Raw genomic sequence first — 16,784 nt, 5'->3', positions numbered from 1 at the left:
TCCAAGCTGTGGCAAAGGAAGAGTGCATTGCCTGGGAAGAAGTTTTTCCCTTTTCTCTCAGACTGTGAAATAGAAGTGGAAATGCAGGGTGTGGGAAGATTTGAGGAACCTAGCAGAAAAACTCATTTTCTCACTTACTTTTTCACCACTTCACTGAATAGCCTTTTACCCACCCCAGGTCATTCCAATTTGCTGGGACCTGACTTTGTGGTACAAAAGTACGAGTGCACATACTGTAAGCCTGGCCTCTGATGCCTCTGGTTGAGCTGAAGAGTATGTGGTCCACTACCCAACCCACTCTCAACAATACCACTTCTCCTCAGCAATTTTCCTGCATTCACCCCTGTCCTCCAAACCTATGCAGCAGTAATAAGGTATTTTAAAAACAAATATCGAAGAAAGATGACAAGACAGACTACTACATGCATTAATCGTGCCAATGATATATCTATTTAACTTTAAAGATGTTTTTGGAAGGGGGGGTCCCAAAACACATGATAGTCTGGGCTGACTACTTTCTGGTGTATTGCTTCTGTCTCATGACTTGAGTTTTGCAACCTACCTTTCAGTTTAAGGTAAGCTTTTCAAATTCAGATCATATTTTTGGCCTATCATCAAGGCCCCTGCGCCTTGTCGTTTGTCATTCACCAAGAGAAAATTTGTCTCAAATTGAAAGTTAACATGATCTGGTGTCCTTCACAAGTAGAATTTTCTTTTAATTAGAAAGTATTATTTATTTTTTTATAATTTATTATGCCTCTTATGGAGTATGTAGCTTGGTAGCTAGTTTGCATCTCTAGTTAAACCAATACAGCTCATCTGACTCTGTTAAACTACTGGTTTATCATTTTTATCCTTCCCTCTTTCTTTTGTTCTCTGTTGGAATCACCTCCATCTCCAAATATCATTAGGAATTGATGGACATGAGTTTTCCCATGCTTACTTGGACATGGTTCAAATGACTTATGAATAAATTGAAATGACTTATGAATAAATTAAGTTCCCCACACACAAAGTCCCATTGCTTAAGAAATCTCAGTGTACTGCTGGAAACAATCCTGGCTGGATGGGAAGATGAAATTGATTATTTAATAGAAGTTTTCCAACTCTCCCAGTTTTTTACCCTGTGGGCACAACGCTTTGAACTGGACAACTTGAGAAGTTTAATGAAATTTCTCCTACTTCTAGCAAGGCTAAATCTAGCTCTTCAACAAAAGCAGTTTGTTGTTCATGAGCAGTACCTTTTTCCTTTAAAGGCTAGTCAGAATGTTTTTCAAATGTGGCTTCAAGAGACAGTGGAAGGAATACAGAAGGATTGGAATAAATCAAATAGTAGTGCTCCCAACTTGGAGCCAAGCTTTTTTTTCCTACTCCATATTCAAGCAGAATTCACCATGATGCAAATGGCCTGTTTGCTTGGTTGAGACAAACTGACTGGCCTATGCATGGAAACAACCAACCAACACTTTCAATATGTAAGGGTGTATTTTCACCACAAAGAGAGCTTAGAAGGCATTTTTATCATTTGACACACATAAAAAGGAAAGTTTTATGGACAATTCTGTAAGAACAAACACTCATTATTGAGTTAGTTAGTAAATAATAATGATAACAGCATCAGACTGGTGACTGCCATCAATGAGTAACGAGCTTATACTCTTTGTGTATTTATTATTAGATTTCTGTGCTCATCAGAAATTGAGTGTAGCTTTGTTCACTACATATATCTTCATATTGCAATCAATATAATGGCACACTTTTCATAGACATCAGACTTTAATATTAATTTGCTCTTACTTATACACCACAGAAAGACACAGAACATCTTCACTTCTATGATAAAGCCCTCATTCAAAATAAAGTATGGGTATATCATCACTGGGGTTAAGAAGATTTTATGTTTACTACTCAAAAGATTAATGGGTCACTCAAGCATTTACATTCTCATACATTTTTATGACAGTGCTATGAAGTAAATTTGATGTATGTTCAAAAGAGAATGATAGGTTTAAATGTCTAACAGCTGCTCTTTTGAATTTCAGCAATGCTTTAAGTGTTGTTACCATTTAGCACTTCCACTGCTCACTGCAATTTACTGTTTGCCAGTGTTAGTTATTTGTGTTTGCACAGGAAGACAAAGGAAAAGAATTAGGTGCAGCATAGGAACAGTTTTACTTTCTTTAAGCCACCTGAATCTAATCCATCTTACGGCAAGCACTGCTCTGGAAAAAACTGACACTTTTCAGAATGCTTATTGAAAGACTCCACTGAAAAAGCATCTTAGTCTGTGTGCACAAATACACACCCTTTCTTGGATGTAGTTTGAAGCTTATTCCACATTTGGAAATGTATTTGATGGCTCCTATATCGCAAAACCAGTTTTGATGAGTAAACAACCCAGAGGGGGGCTGATTTCAGCAAAACAGCCCATTGAAATTGCACGGAGTTGGGAGTGGCAGTAGCAGCAGGAAGTTCTGGTCTTTTAGCTCCAATCAACTGAAACAGCTTCAAATGCTGCTGCAGTCTTTTCCTATGTGACACATACAACACTAAATGCAATGCACTGGGTACACTTCACTTAAGACAAGACTGTTTAACACAGCAGGGAAACACAGTTCTCTAATCACCCCCTACTACGAACCAGAGCCAACACAGGGGCAATTAAATAAGAAAGATCAGAATGTCACTACAGGCAAGAACAAACTGTGTCAGGGGACAGGGCAGTCATCATTAGGGACCACACAGACCTGCTTCCACTTGCTTTTGTGACTCCATATATAGCATCAGTTGTTTCATGAGTACCTGTAGACTATAGCAGGTCCCCCAGCAAATAGAGGAGGAGTGGATAAAGCAGGCAGCCCTTCAAGACCCTTCTCTAGCCCACTCTGTACTGCATACAGAGACTCAGTTCTATGATGAAGTTACATCTGTGACCACACAGTCTCATTTGTCCCCGTTTTGAAGAGGGTTTAGTTCACCCCTGAGTCAGGGTTTCACAACTGCCTCATTATGTGAACAAGCAAAAGACAACTATGCTGAATTCCAAAAGCACACAATAAATCTTTCAGAAGCCTAATTTTATTTTAGGAATGGTGCCTCAGGCAAGACTTGTGTGGCTTAGAAAGGGAAAACGTTTAAAACATTTGCAAAAGTTCTGTAAACCTGGTTTAGCCAGTTTCTGCTCCATGTTACACTATTCTGAAGAGACTTGAAGCTGAATGGCTCCTTCAAGTTGGGAAATAGAAATAATACTTTGCCACTTATAGGAGACACAGACGCTTGTTAAGTCTAAGGTTATCATTTCAACACACTTATTTCATGGTCAACATTGTTACTGCCTGGAGGAATATAACATGGAATTTAGCCAAAGAAGGACTCTAACAGAGTTCTAAAATGACAAGGCAGAGTTCATGCTACCATCACTTTCTGGTCATGCAGAACAGAAAACACAATCCTGGTAAATACCAGCTATGCACTTTGCTGGGTTGGTTCTAACCCTTCTAACAAGGTTTTAACTGTTCCAAGCCCCATTACTCAACCCAATAATATCCTATGGTCCAAGAACATTCTGCAGAAAAGCAATTGTAACAGTTAACTCTAGTCCCTGGCATCTCATAGCACCTCTAATCCCTCAGTACCTGGTCCACCATTAGACACCCACAACAAGAATCATGTGACTTCTGCAGAGACAATCTGTGACTGCCTGTGATGTCTCAGTGAAAGGCACTTTGCCATGTGGGAGGTAAAATAGGAAATGCTTACTAACTCTGCAGCAAGGCTGGATACTTCGGAGATACAAAAAAGACTTAAAAGAGAAAGAGGGGAAAAAAATAGAACCAAAGAGAATATTTTTATAATATGGAACCTAAAAGAGGGTGGAGTAGATAGTTTATCATGCACATTCTGAGTGATGTGCATCTCAGAAGACTTTCTATACAACAACATTAGCAGCCATCCAAAAAACCTATGAAAATTGAAGAAAAAAAGGAGAAAATGTCTTATGAGCTTTTAGATGCTTCAAAGGAGTGAGGCTCAGCTCACTCAGGCAGAGTGAGAGTAACTCACAACTACAGAGCAGAAATATCACAAAAGAATTGCCCATTGTGATGTGGATGCTGGCTAAGCAAAGCTTTGAAATAATTCACAGAATGTTGAAAAACGAAAAAAGATGCAGAAAAAGTTTATACATATCCAGTACAGATAAACTGACCTCTTAAGACATTTGAAGTAAAGCATACAAAAATTTGATCATTCAAATTATTGCTCACTTTGCCTAATTTATTGTCTCTTGTTTCCCTGTGCTTGAGGCTTCTGCTGTACACAGTAAGGCTCATACTGCTTTTCCACTTGTCTCATATATTGATGAATGATTTTAAAGCAGATATTCAGACTCAAAATGTGTCAGCAGAAATACAAATTTTTAAGTTATTTAGGATATAGCACCATGTCTAAGAAATAACTCACTCCAATAGAAAAATTTAGACAATCAAGTTCCCTAGAGTTTTTAAAAATGCTCATATCAAACTTCTTCCCACAAATATCTTCCAGAAGAGATTAATTTCCATAATGAATTATTAAATAATTATAAATTAGGCTGGCATTAGGTTGCATTAACATGTGAATTTGGAATAAAAAATTTTCAATATAATTTTTGAATAATTTCATTTCCAAGGTCAGATTCAGAATTCTTTTTTACTTAAATGCTTATTATGCAGGCAACTGTCCCTGAAAATAATTTTTAAAATATATTAAAAGCCCTAATCACAAATTTATATTATTTTTTTCTATTCAGTAAATCAGAAACAGCCTCTCATTATTATAATGATATTGTTTAGCATTATCTTTTTCTGTACATAGATTAGTTGCACAATTTCTCCAAACATGCTTCATTATGACTAATAAAAAACACAGATAAATAAATGTAGATACACAAATTAGGAAAGATAATGTTAATAATGTTATTTTAATTTATACTCCCAAGAAAACTTGCAGCAAGGTATAAATTTACTTGCTGAAGAAAATAAATGAAAAGATAATGAAACTCTAATTAAAATTACACTCTGATGTACAGATGCAAGGATGAGCAATTCCAGCTAAAGCATCGTTAACCATGTACACTAACATTTGTTTGTACTTATAGCTAGGCATGAATTTATTCAAAAAACCCCCAAGACCTCATTTCAGCATCCAAACACATGCTTAGTGCCCCCTAAAGATGGTGTGTTTAAGTTGCTCAATAGCAGCAGATTACCCACATACTTAAGAGGAAGCCCAAGTGAGTGCTTTGCTGAATTAAGTCAAAATGTGACTCAGTCACAGACTTAATTTGTGCTCGTGTGCTGCATGAGGGGCGGATGGGGAGATGCGGAAGCAGAGTGCCTCATCTTTCATAATTTCGTATCAGGGCTGTGAATTGTGTCAGTCCTTGAACTCCTAGGGCAGAAGTGGGAGGGTTTAGCTTTAGAAGCTGGACAGACACGGAAAGAGCATGGCTCACCAACTGCTTGACAGCCAGCACAACTAGACTGATAGATATGCACTTAAAAGCAGAGGTGGGATCAAGATGTAAAGCACAGCACACCAAGATCACAGTGTCAGCACTCTGCATGCAAATTACGTAGTGCATGCCACTGATACCATGCCACGCACAGCTGCAATTCTTTGTGTGTTTCTTTGCAAGAGCACACCACAGCTAATTCTGCATGCCAACTGCCTATGCAAAACAAATATGCAAAGTGAATGCATATTTCCTTGTACATAAAGATCAAAAGCACAGTGTCATACCATTTTTTTTGAGGCATGTAATGAGTCACTGAAGAGCCACTAGCAGAGGGTTGGAGCCCTCCTTCAGTGCATCTAGATACACCCCTACCACATTCTCTGTCGCCTACTTGATCTGAAGCTGAGTATGTAGGGATTGTACACCTATGTCCTGTTTGAGGTCTTCAGGCACCACAGATGGTCCTGATATCCTACAGCACCCTAGCAAACCAGCCCAGGCCAAATAGCTCAGCTGAGGCTCTTCTGTCTCCCTTCATTACCCCAAGCATGTTTTTTGCTTTCCATGTTTCCTAGTACCCTGATGTTTGCCTTAAAGACAACTGACAGATCAGTTAAGAGACAGTAAGCACAGAGAAGGAGGGAGTGAGTAAACATGTACCCTTCTCTACTTTGAGGGGTTGGAAAGGTATCTCCAAAAGACATGAAATTAAATTCACTGATTTCTACATCCAACACAATCTTTTGATGACTCTAGAATAGCTGGAGTGAATCATCTAAGATTTAAGGATGCTGCAGCTTTGTACTAAATTGCTCTGAAGTTTGTGCCACACTTTGCAACTCAAACAAAGTGGATCTAAAACCTTGCAAGTCAGAACTATTTGGTTTTATATTTGCTTCCCTAGACTGATATGATGCAAAGATACTGATCAGTCTAGAATTACTCACTAATTTTTATATGCTTCTGAATAGCCTTTATAGAATTAGAAACCTAAGACATTTACTCTAGTTACAATGAGTTCTTTTTTTATCAGCAGCTATTTATATGCATAGGCTTTCACCATTATCTACACAAAACATTTTCAATCATAAAACCAGGCAGCATTCATTTTGGCTTTTGGCCTTCTATTTCTCATACCTCACTGATTATCCTGACTTCCCTTTAGACTAGCAGCACCATACTTTCACAATTTTCACTTTGGGAAAGGTCTTTCCTTTGGAGCCTATGGAAGAAACATCATGGGACAAAGTACAAAACACTACAGACTCAAGGCTTCAGTATTCACCCTGTGGTCAGCATTACAGACTGGATTATACAGCTAGAAAATCGACAAAGAGATGTCTCTGATGGTCTTAAATTCATTCTTCTGGAGAAGGAAAATCTGTTATAGTCTTTGTAAAAGGCTTCACAGGAAAGGAATATTTATGGAAGCCTCTAGAAAAAGCATTTTTAAATATTACTGTACTTCCATTGAAATTAACGATACAAAAACTTGTTGACCTCAGGAACATGACTTCAATGTCTACAAATAAAACATAACTAGGAAGCTCTACAATATAACTGATGCCATTTTTCCTTTAATCTAATGGAAATAAGCTGTCCACAGTGTGTTTTAAGGAAACTCTTCTGCAGTTTATTCTTCCCACTGTACAATATTTTGTTTAATTTCTAGTCCTCTCAATAATCAAAAAGTTCTAGAGTCTGCCTAGATATTTGTTTGTTTCAGGCAAGAAAGAATTGAGCACCAACAATTCTGCCTTATCTTCTCCTCCCAAGTTAAGGTTATTCTGATTTGCAAAACTAGTTCATCAAAGGTTACAACAGCAGAACCTTGCTCTGATCACACATGCTGTGAAATACTAATAAAAGAATGTTCAGGCAGAGCTAACACACAGGCTAGAGAGGAGATGCATCAAATTCATAAGGAGAATGTCTGTGGTGGGAAAAGGCTTTCCAAAAGGTGCTAGTGCTCTTTGGCCCTTTAGAGACTCTGGGCCATAGTCCGGCCCCTGCTCTCCAGACCTTGTACCATTATTTTGCTGAGTTCTCTCCAACAGCATACCTGGCTGTAAAAGAAAAGCTCAAGCAGTCCCAGGGTAGACTCTGTGGTGCAAAGGGGGAAAGGGCAAGGCAGGTTGCAATCAGCAAAGCTGGGCTTCACCCAGAGGCCTGGGGAACAGCACCAGCAGCTGTCGAGGCCCTTGCATAATACAGTGTTTGCAAGAGGGGACAGTGGCTCAGAGCACTTTGAAAACCATGAATTTTCTGACCTGTCTTGGGAAGCAGATGAAGCTTGGGCAGTAAACCTTTATTTTAGTTCTCATTCTGGACAGATGAAAATGTTTTCTGCTAGTTGCCTTAAAGAAAAGCAAAAAGAAATGAAAGCAGACACAAGCTTTTTTAGCATTATTTGTTAATATTTTTTGGCAGCTGTGCATGCACTACTCTCTTGCTGTGACCATAATCGAAGCCTAATGTTGCTCCTAAGGAATGCTGTGGCAGTATTCCCACCGACTGCACTGCAAGCAGATCTGGGGCCTTTGTTTGGTCAAAGCTGTTCCAGATGGAGTCCAGAGGATTCCCACCCGGCATTCCAGTTGTAAAGAATGACTCTGCCTTTCTCTTCCAACAGGAGTCCTCTGGCTTGAGGTATGGGTGACCTCTTAGGATCAACTGTGGAAACGACCTGCTACCATTGTGTAGGATGACTGACCTCTTAGGAGAAAAGGGCAATGTTTTATTACCTGCATACCTGTCTAATCAATGTTAAGGTAATTCTGTTTAATGTTGTTGTATATATTGAAAGGGTTTTTGCTGATCAAAGGAATGTAGCTGCTCCTAGGATAGAAATATAATTGTAGTACACCAATAGAACAGATTTTTGAAGCATATGAACTTGCAAATCCTGGTGCTGGTGTAACTTCCCACATGAAACCATACCAGGAGTATGATTCAGAAAAATGTAAGGTACCTCAGAAGGAATCTTGCAATCACAAAAGGGAAAATTCTTTAGTTCTTTTGGGATCTTTAAAAGTGAAAAATTGCTTAGAAACTTATATTTGCATCATACTTCATAAAGTAGTAATATTTTCTGCCATTGTTAGTGAACTATTAGCCTAGCAGTAATTTTTGTGATGAGCTGAAGTGGGACTATTTGTCAGATGACAGATGTGAAGAAACAGCAAGCTTGCTGGTACTTTCTATTTCAAAACTCATTGGCCACATCTGAAAAGTTAGGCTGCTATTATCATTATATATTACTTTGAAACAAAACTCTTCCTCCCTCACCTTTGTTAGTAACTCACTGCTGATCTATGGCTCTAATTTTGTAAGCAAACTGATGTTTTTTTCATGCAAGTAGGACTTCTGAGCAAAGACTGCAAATTTAGGCCAGTAGAAAAATAACCACCCAAGTTACCACAATACCCAGCTTGAAATTCTGGTCCAAAGCATTGGATTTAACAATACCATAAAGCATTGCCAAGCTCTAAATTCAGATGAGAAAATTCACCAAATCATGCATACAAGTTTTTTCAAATCCATACTTATTCAGAAATCCATATTTATTCTCATCCTTCCAGGATGAGAAACTAAACTTTGTCCTCCCCTATGTTATGAGGCTGAGTCTGTGCAGGCCCAGAGCCAAGCACCCTGATTAGTATTCTAATCAGAATACTAACGCACAGAGAAACACTGTGACACCTGTGAAGAATCCATTGGCACAAGGCCCCTGCATGCTTAGATGGAAGATTTCTCGATGGGGATGGCTGCTGGTATAGGACATTGATACCTTTGATACACACTGCAATCACCAGTTTAAGAATTTGTTTCATAAATCCAGATTTCCTAGTTCTGGTGAGTTTAGGCTTAGAAACCTGACAGACTTCAAACACGTAATGACATCCAAACACTGTTACTGTGTTCTAAGAACAATTATGCTATAATGTGACCATTTCATTATGGCATGCATTGAGGAACAATTGCACATACCAAGAAAATTATTTAGGTATTCCTGTAACACATCTAATATGCTTGTGCATTGAATCAACAGTCTGAGAAAAACAGTAGTTCTGACCAATTATGTGGAGAAGAAAGCAAAACAATTAATATACAGAATTCCCTTTCTTTTGATGGTCCTGTTTGCAGAGGGGTTTCATTGGTTCAGTTACTTTACAAGACTAGGAAATACATATAAGCTTACAAAAGCTAACAGACAGCAGGGGTTGTGGGAGGGGAGCAACTTTTTTTTCTACATTCACTATTATTCACTGAAATAGGCTTGTTTGCTTGTTTCCTAGTATCTTGGGAGCAATGATTAAAAACAAACCAAACAATATTTTCTTTTAAGGTTCTGAAGCAAATAGCCTTCCTTTGACTTCACCAGACACTCAACTGGGCTTTGAGTAAAGTTGGTGATTGCCTCCAAGTGACACAGCAGTGACCCAGACTTTGCAACCAAAAAGTAGAAATAACTGTAATGCCTTATGGGCTTCCAAAACCTGTCCAACAGTTTTGCCTTTTTTTAACACACATTTCAATCTGATGAAAGATGGGCAAGGAGCAGAAAAAGCACACATAAGGTGTGTGATACTTTGTGTTCAGCAGGCAAATCTGTATGACATTTTCTCCTTCCATTTTCTCGATGAGTGAGTGAAAACTTGCACATGTTTGTCAGACCGGACCTCCATTAAATGTCTCTTCATGGAAATAAGGGGATATTTATGCACAGTGACTAATGAATGGATGCATTCCAGCATCTGCTATTGTGTATTTCCTGTAAAGTCATTTATTATTCTATCTAACAAACACAGTGTTCTTGGGTTGATGCTTAAGATTAATGAGGCATTTACTCCTATTCAAGAAACAAGTTCAGAAGACGCATTTTCTCCCATTCAGCTGTGCTGATAGTTTAATTAATGCCATTAATACATATAAGTCACCAAGAACTGTTTTATGGTAACACTGAGGAAAGTTGGCAAAGCAAGGAAATTTCAGAGGTAAAGCTACAACATAACACTTCCATTTGTTTCCAGGTAGTATAGGATTCTCCAGAGAATGGGTGATCTTACAGACTACATGAGTAACAAAACCCCAAGATGTAATGAGCTGAGGTAATGACAGAATATCAGTCTTAACTCTCTGCTTGTGTGGGCTTAGTCAAATCCTTAATGTGATTTCACTACAAATTTATTTTTATGTAGATGCATATCATATTCCCATCCCCATCCCCCCACCCCCTGTATTAGAGACAAGGAGAAAGAAAATGGCCTCTTACTGAAATGTAAGTGTTGGCACTCTAGACCACAAACAGTGCTATGGTCTATGGTTTAAAGATATATTAGGGGAATTTTTCAAAGTATGTACAGTTTCACTGATATGACAGGAGGAATTTAATGGCTCTTTCAGTGCTCATACCATTTTTTTGCTCAAGTTTCTGCCTGGTGCCTTTTTCTGTTAGGGATGCCCAATAGCCAGGCCCACTCAGGCCAGCACAAAAAACCAGGGGCGAACTGGAATATCAAAGGGTTCACATTTCAGAAACAGAGAATTGGAAAGCAAGGAGTGAGCATGGGAATATGCATGTTTAAAGGAGGGGATAAAAAATTAAAATACAATGAAAAGGTGATACTTAACAGGGCTTCACAACCTTGGTCCCAGAAGAAAACACATAAAGGTACACCACTCAGGCATCAAAACACAGGCCTTCTAATGCTGAAGTCTCATCTAGAGCTAAATTTTCAATCGCAGACTCATGACTGGGTTAATCTCCCTGTTGTCACCTAAAGTGATCACCTCATGACCTCCCCAGATGCAGAGATTATGCACAAGAAGCACATTGAAGACCTCATCCTTACTGAAATAGAGCAGCAGTGCAAGGACCAGATCTACTAGTGATTCAGAGAAGTAAATGCAATAACCTACAGCCATATTACAGCTATAGACAGCTGAACTTCTAGAGACAGAGTGCTGGTTTAATTGGTTTGAGCCTCCTAATGGAGCTTTTATTTCCTCATTTTCAGTTTTTATCTCAAGGACTGGTAAGAGGAAAATAAATGAACATAACAATGACAACATCCCAAACCAAACAGCCTTTCAACATCATTTTAAATCTCCAAACAGGGGACATGAGCAAATCAAAGCACAACTGGCACTGCTCATAGAGGAGCACTGGACCTTAGTGTGCCCAGGCTGTTGCCAGTGCTGTGTCACCCCACAGCTTTGCTGCTTGAGCTAACACCTTCTAAAAAGCCACTCCCAGTCTGCAGTGGGCAACTCCAGGTACAGGCATGGATGTTGAGTTTGGTATAGTGCCTGGTAGAACAAGGAGCTCCTGGAGAGTTGTACAGACAAAAGCCCATTACCTTTGAGTGTTACTCCAATTGCTTAGGTATATCAATGAAGCCCACATAACTCAATAGGATAAAAGAAGAGGCCTTGAGGGAGACATTTAGGTCTTCAAGAAATATTTCTAAAACCTATCCTTCAACAAAACAGTTTTGCTCATAGTGAAAATTCAATGATTAACAAAAGAACACTGTATGAACTGTATTTATTGCTTATAAAAACACCTCCTCTTCTCACTATCCTGGCCAGAAGCTCTGAAATGGCCATAATATTATAGTAAACATTTGAGCCTGAAACAGTGATGCTCTCAACAGGTGCAAGGACATGCTATAGGCATCCATGCAGTAAGACTTGCTAGACAAGTCTTGCTCCCATCCCTTATTGTGGGAGTTATACAGATAGAATGACACATCATTTGCCCAGAGAACAAAATATAACACAGTCTAATTCTCAGCATCATTAAATACAACAAACCTATTACTAAAATTTACTTCTCCAAATTGTTTTTAAGAAGTTTGATCAACAGCCTCAAGAAATGTTTTTTTTTCCCTGCAAGAGTTTCCTAGTGCTTAGCCTGCAGCTGTTAGCATTGGATTTCAAGACACACTGTACTAAACTGCATTAGGCATGTGAAAGGACTTTCATTCCTCATTAGCTGCGCATAAGAAAGGATTGTAACTTTTAAAAAGAACTAAGCAGCTTTATAAAAAACTTGAATTTTGCTCTAACAAAAATCATACTTGTTAAAACTTCTTTTTTATTCCCAGCTGAACTATGCTTCAACTCAAAGCAAATAAAGTCATCAGTTGACTCCATTCTATTAGAGGACAGCATTTAGAAAGGGAGAAGGAGGAAAAAAGAAATAAAAAAGAGTCCAATAGGTCTTTGAACAGTGGTCCCTTGTCTGTCACATCAAGACATGGCTTCTACTTCACACACTATTGACCACGAAAAGCAATCTTGCGACTTTTGAAGCCCCATCACAAAAAAACAAGTGCTAGAGAAAACTTTTCTTGAAATGTCAAGGATGGGGGGCTGACTGCTCTCATCTCCTATGATTAATGACTTGTGGCCTTCTTGTGTAGAGGCTGCTAATTAGCTTCAGACTGATTAGGGCTGCAGAATGCAAAATTCAGCTTGATAAACCTGGACAGCCTCCATTCCCCACCTCTCAAACAAGCCTGGTGCAGAAACTCTGGCATCTAGTTTTGTGGTAAAAACATGCTCATTAGAACCAATGTAATTTTAAGAGACTGTGGGCTTCACCTCCTAGAAACTTGAACTGCAGTGTTTTCCTGTATAATTAATTTTCAGTCCTGTCCTAGTTACCTGCCTTTTATCTAAATACTTGCTTCACACTTTGAGTAAGCAGACATCATATACTAAAAAATTAGTTAAAAAGCAAAATAAAATAGCAGGAGGATATTTTTGATCTTCAATTATTCCCTTATTAACAAATGAGAGCAAGTTCATTATAATACTTCTGAAAAGTTGCACACGGCCTTCTTGGATGTTCTTTATAGATGCATTTAAAGAGAGAGCAGAAAAGCAGCAGTTCCTAAATTGTTATTGCCTAACATTCTGACCACCTGCTTTACTGAAATACATACTGAACCCTTTCTTTGGTAATAATCACTTGCCATAGCTATAGAGGAGGAAGTCTAGCACACAGGGAGTTTCAAACCCTTCTGCCATGACCCCCCTCCCTCTCTCCTCTCAATCTTGGATTAATTCTGCTTGTTGCATTGATCTTCACATAGAAAAGCATTACATTCTACTAACACAGGAAGGTTGCAAATACTTATGCCAGATTTTTAACATTAACCTCATCAAACTGATGCACTACAACATAAGGCTGATTAGCTTAATAAATGATTACTCATCCTCTGGGCACTAGCAACCAAAATTAGAAACTTTAGCAGCTCATAAAACAAAGTAATATGAGCTTTTTTTTTTCAGATACCTACAGTTCTGAGAGGGAAGGGAAGAAAAAATAATGTTTCTAGGCTAGTACCAAAGAGGGAAAGTTTCTTGGTTTGGGTGGGATGCATTGAAATGCTAATTTCCTCTCTACTAAATAATACCTAGATAAAAAGACCATATTAATATCTATGAACAAAGATAAATTAATAGTTGGATTAAAGATAAATTAATAGTTGGATTAATTTTAATTTCATATATATACAAATCTGAATATCTTCAACACATGAGCTGCTTGAATTCAAGAGGATTCCTTTCTTGCTCTAAATTTCTCAGAGCATCCTTCACTTGTTGCACCCATTACTCACATTGCTCTACACCCACAGGGCACCTGTTACACCAGGTACTGCATGTTGTGAAGTGAAAAGACAGTCATGCTTCAAAAGAGTGAGTTCCAGTATTGCAAAAATACTGCCACATGAGTAGGCAGCAGGCCTTGCCAAGGGGAGAGTTTGCCGGGGTAGTGCTCAATTTATGATGAAAGGCAACAGGTGGCCATTGGAAATAGTAACTGAAGGGACCATGAGATGACTATGATAGACAATGCAGGGCATCATCCCTAGCCTCTTCCAGGTCCCCAACAGGAAGCCTAAGTTTGTGCCTAACTTGAAGCATGCAAGCAATCTCTTTGAAGCCAGTAGTAACCAGATTTTTAAGTACTTGCATGTCTATGCATTTATTTTCACTGTAATTATGCAGCATGTACACTGTATGGTGTAAACACTAACAGACCAACCTCAGCATTCTGTAAGGTAGTACAGTTCCTCCATCACCAATATATTGCTCAAGACCTGGGATTTAACTTAGTGTTTATAAGCATTTTTCTATGCCTTACGCTTTTTCTTTTTTGCCTTGTTTTGCTTTCAGCAAAGCTCTCTATAGTATCATAACTCACAATCTTTCTAGTCAAGACTTTGTTTATAAAACCTCTATTGTTCCAGAACAATGGAGTTGTGACCTGTTCAAAGTCAGGACTGCAATCAGGGCCCTCTCCGTACTTTCTCAGGGTGCACTTTGTGACCAAGAGAATAGACCACACAACCCTATTGATGTCAGCCAGGAGGGGAAAAATAGGCTCCCTCAATAAATCTCAACATAAATCTTCTCGCCCTATCTCACCATCTGTATTCACTAAAGCACAAAATTAATAAGCAGAACAAGTATCTCCAAGCCTAAAAGATTGAAATACTGCTTGCAGACCAAAACAGATTAGTTTCATACTTAGGGCAGTTTTGGGGAATTCACAGGCATAGAAAGCAACAGGTGGAAACATAGCTTGGGCCAAGACAAAGTGAATGAGATTGACCCTCACATCATGAATATGCTTCACCCTTCTGTGTCAGTTCCCTGCTATAAATTTCCCCAGTGGCAGGTTTGTGGCTTCTGTTGCTTTCTTATCACTGATGACTTTGGTTTTCTAATTTTGCCTCCAATGTTACAGAACAATTATCCACACAACACAAGCACTAACAGTGAAACAGCCACAGCTTTTTTCATTATCTGAAAATGCCACATTCTGTAGTTCTGGTTTTGAAGGTCAGGAAAGGGCTGCTTAGAAGATGTGGAGGATGACCATGTCTCTTTTGAAATGTACTTCTAGCCACTCAGCCTCATTCAACTTTACATATTTTTTGTACATGTGTTAAGAACATGAGGAAGATACTCAAAGAAATCTGCACACAAAAGAAATAAAGAGAAGGGTTTTCCTTAACTTCAGTGGAAACAGCCTTCACGTGTTGCCTAGGTGTATTCTAGGCAGTTAAAACATGTGCATTCAATAGAAATTTTCATTATCATTCATGAAAGAGGAAAACAAAAAAGTCAGAGCAAGCACTAAAGCAAGCAAACAAATGGAGCCTCCAACTTAATTGCATAAGTGTTTGTGGGAAAACTGAAAGCACTTCATAGCAGTGCTACCTTTTTGTCCAGTGTCAATACATCATCTACCACAGCAGGGTTCCAGATTGTGACCAAGTCTTTCAAACAGTGCTGCATTGAGCAACAACAGTGTAAAGACAGCTAAAGTCAAGTTATTTCTAAATTCGAATTATTATTTATGTTTTTAAGCATTCACTCCATTTTGACAGCAATAAAATCCTTCTATAATGTCTTCCATCTGAGTGGAGCATATCAAAGTGCTTTGCAACAAATTACTAGTTAAAATGTGTAAAAGAAATTTAATTGTTAAAATGGAAGGCAAAAGATCTCAGTCAAGTCCTGCTAGAGGGAAAATACTACTGTAAATTCATCAGGACTACAAGCATGACAAAAACTGATTTTATAAAGTTATATTTCTGCTGAATCAAGGCATATCTATCATATATAACCTTATATAGCAAATTCCAAACTTGTTATATTGCTGTATTGCTGGTTAGAAAACACTTCAACTTAAAATGACTGTTCAGGTACCATTAGTAAAATTGCACACTTATTGGCAATATAAGCTGTCATACCAGATCAACATTTGTAGATCTGTATCTGCTGACCTGGTATACCTACTCAATGACTAACCACTCTGAATGGGGGAGACGACGAGACAACACCCCTAGGAAGCAAACACTCACCTTGGATGTTCTCAACAGAAAAGGAGAGCAATCAAACAGAGCTCCTTATGTGAGAGACACATGCAGGGGAACAGCCCAGGGGTGAAGTAAGGCAGGGGAATCCACTGCTGTTTCTCCAGGTCTTGTGAAGATAAAAAGGAGTTGTCCACAGAGCACCTTCCATGAGGAATTAATTCATTTCTCTGTGTTGAAAATACAAGGAAAAAAATGAGCAACCTTAAAAGAGCTCAGTCATGACATCCCTCCCCTGACTCCCTCCAGACAGCAAAACCTATTCAGAACATCCAAAATCTATTCATTCAGTAGCACTGAAATAATTAAAAATGTGTAAAAATGTAACTACTTCTAGTAAAGCTAGAATAACTATGCTCTGCTCTAGCATAAAGCATTTTACA

At 38.5% G+C, this 16,784-nt stretch overlaps 1 long non-coding RNA gene across 1 annotated transcript in view; it reads right to left on the bottom strand.

Annotated features, from left to right (window-relative positions):
- Positions 1–16,539, bottom strand: part of LOC143694775 (uncharacterized) — a 57,270-nt gene extending 40,731 nt beyond the window's left edge. The window contains exon 1 of the long non-coding RNA XR_013183476.1: positions 16,390–16,539. This is a non-coding gene — a long non-coding RNA (uncharacterized LOC143694775). The remainder of the gene's footprint in view (positions 1–16,389) is intronic.
- Between the last annotated feature and the right edge of the window lie 245 nt (positions 16,540–16,784).

This window comes from Agelaius phoeniceus, chromosome 9 (assembly GCF_051311805.1).
Source record: "Agelaius phoeniceus isolate bAgePho1 chromosome 9, bAgePho1.hap1, whole genome shotgun sequence".
Lineage (NCBI taxonomy): Eukaryota > Metazoa > Chordata > Aves > Passeriformes > Icteridae > Agelaius > Agelaius phoeniceus.
Note: the sequence above shows the minus strand (reverse complement) of the source record. Positions and strands in the feature narration are given on the sequence as shown.